The following is a 3,147-nucleotide window of genomic DNA, read 5'->3' on the forward strand; positions in this document are numbered from 1 at the left end:
AATACCAAAAGCAAACAAACCACACTAAAACAAAATGAAACAGTTGACTCTAGTCTACAAAAAATTAAAATATAAATTACCTGGTTCAAAATTTGCATGTAATAGACCGCTAATACATATTGGATGAGAGACATCTGAAAAACACATTTTTTAAAATAAATTTTAATGGTTTAACAATTTCCTATGGGTGTATTTTATTTTATTTTTGAAATTAATCTTTATTTTATTTTTATTTTTATTTTATTTGTGGCCAGCTCAGCCTACCTTAGGGGTGGGGCTAGTGTGGCATGTGGTGCCAGGGATTGAACCGTGGTCCCTGCGCTTTTGCCTAAGCTTGCCTAAGCAGGTGCTTTAGACTGAGCTATCTCACCGGCCCCTGAAAAACATATTTTTGATATTTATTAATGATTGTTAAATATTTGCTATTTCTTTAATATATGCAGGTTATTTACATATATAATAGATAAAACAGATAAATATTATGAATGATAAATTTTAAAAAGTCCGCCATTTACTTGAAATACATGAACTAGTCGTCATCTCTGTGCACTCTGATGTCACCCTCATGGGCTTCCTGGCTGGGATGGAAAGCTGACAGGCCCCGGGTTCAGGGTGAGAGCTGTGGATTCTCCAGCACCTGAGGTCAAATCTTACAAGATCTGAGACCCAGGAAGGTTGCTTAATCATTTCAAACCTCAGTATTTCTTCTCCAGGCAATGAGGATAGTAACAGCAGCTCCAGCATTGGCTTATTTTGATGATTCGATGTGATATACAGGTGAAGTGTTTACTGTCCTGCTTGTTCCCCCAGAACAGAACATTTCTTAATTCCAGAAAGTCCATGCTGGGGGCCTGGGAGATGGCTTAGTGGAATAAGCGCTTCCCTGGCAAGTGCAAGGACCTGAGTTCAATCCCTGGTTCCACCAAAAAGAAAAAAAAAAGAAAAAAAAACACACCAGAAAGTCCATGCTAATGAAGGGCAACTATGTAAGTATGAGTAATCATCTTTTATAATTATACTCACAATTGCTTCTCATTTTTAAATACCAATGATCACAGTGCTGTTTATACTGCCTACAATGTCCCCCAACACCACCTAGCTACTATACAATATTTAAATCTGTCTGTATTACTAAAATACATAACAGCTCTGTCCAAAAGTGTATAGCATCTCCGAAGGACACCCATCTTCTCACGGAAAGCACATGGCCTCTAAACTGCTGCTTTTCAGGGGGTCTTGGATGAGTTCCTCAAACTCTGCGAGCATTGTTTATTTTTCCAAAGCGGAGATAAATTTCTACATTTTCCTTTTTTTTTACCCCCAAAGAGTAAGCAACAAATGTAAAGGCTTAGCACTCAGAAGTTGGCATAGACTTTCTTGGTACTCTCTGCAAAATATATCTCTAACTCTCTAATTTTGGGGTGAGGGGTGACCTAAGACTCCCCTCAGAGCTGCCGTCCCTGGATGGTTGAACTATGATGAGTGCCTGAATCTACCTCAACCAATTATATTCTGTGTTCTGATTAACTGAACTTAGTATGCAGAAACTTGGTTGCTCTGGTGCTGCAGTTGAGAGGTAGGGTGGCCAGCTAGAAATGAGATGCCCAGTTTTTCCTGCTAGACACAGTTTTCACCGGGATGAGGAAAACTACTGGGTAAAGAGAAGACAAGGCCCAGGCCCAGAGGAAGCAAGACTATGTGAGGGGGCACTAGCTTCTCAAGGTTCCATTACTGGGCTCAGAACTTTATTGGATTCACTCTTCCGTCTGGTCATGGATATTACTGTTATTTTCCAATAAGTGTCATTTTTGCTTTGTTAGCCTACGAGTGATTTTCATTGTCGCAATTGCATGACTAACTTCTGAAACCCACTACATAGTGGCTTCCCTTTCACTTACTTTAAAAGTATCATTAAATCCTAATCAAGTATAATAAAGACGCGACTAGTACTGCTATCTTATTAGGTTTCAGGTATCGAAACAAAAGTGCAGAAATACATAGGACACCATATCTAGTGCTTTATGAGGGATAGAAAGAGTCAAACTTGAGAAAGCAAACCACTAAGGTTTGGGAGAGTGTGGGTGGTAGTAGGAAGATAGTGATTTATAACTGTACGAAATTTGCTACATGACTGCCTATTATGGTTCATATCGAAATGCTCTCTGCAAAGCCTAAGGAGCTCAGGCAGGCTGTAGGGAGGATATATGATCATGGGGATCTGATATTCAGCAATGGATTAGGCCACTGATGTGCTGACAGCTAAATGTGGCCTTGGGAGGTGAAGCCTGCTTGGAGAGGCGGTCCCTTGAGATGTGGCCTGGAGGAGTCCTTTGCCCTCCCTCCTCCCTGGACCCTGCTCTGCTTCCTGCCTAACCTGCCATGAATTGCTCCTCTGTATCATGTGCTTCAGCCCTGCTCCTGCCTTGGAAACAGTCTCTGTGGACTGAAACCTTTACATACTACATACTTAAATAAACCTCTCCATTAAGCTGTGGGTGTCAGGTGATTTTATCCCAGCAACAAACACCATAACAAAGACACTACCCAATGCAACCCAGACCTTTGTGGTGGTGGTGGTGCTGTGAGTCAAAGAATTTCAGTTTTTGAAGGCAGTGTGCTTGCAAGGGATGGGGGTTCAATCCCTGGGCCTGCCCTGCTGGCCATGCTCCCAAGGCAAGCTGGGACAGCAATTGAGACTGGGTGTGGTGGCATACACCTGTAATCTCAGCTCTTGGGAGGATGTAAACAGGTGGATCACTATGAGTCTGATCTAGTAGTGAGACCCTGAACACCCTGTAGACCCTTCCCTAAAATACAAACAAACAAACAAACAAACAAACAAACAAAAAACCAAAACTGTGTGCTTTATTTGGAATCCATTGTTTATCTGTTCTTGGTGAGGTTAGCTAGTGGTTGGTTGAGCCCATTATCTTACATGGGATAACGTAATAAAGATGGGCATCTGATATTAAGTAATTCCAAGTAATCAGAGTCAGAAAGAGAAACATGAGAAAGTTGCTTTTCATTTCCAAGCTTCCAAATGTTGGAGGCAAATTCCCTACTAGATAATTGGGTTAACCACAAAACCCAAGAAGAGGGCTGGTGAGATGGCTCGGTGGTCTAGAGCACCTACTTAGAACAAGCTTA

The sequence above is a fragment of the Octodon degus genome, unplaced genomic scaffold (genome assembly GCF_000260255.1).
Source record: "Octodon degus isolate 3935 unplaced genomic scaffold, OctDeg1.0 scaffold00124, whole genome shotgun sequence".
Classification (NCBI taxonomy): Eukaryota; Metazoa; Chordata; class Mammalia; order Rodentia; family Octodontidae; genus Octodon; species Octodon degus.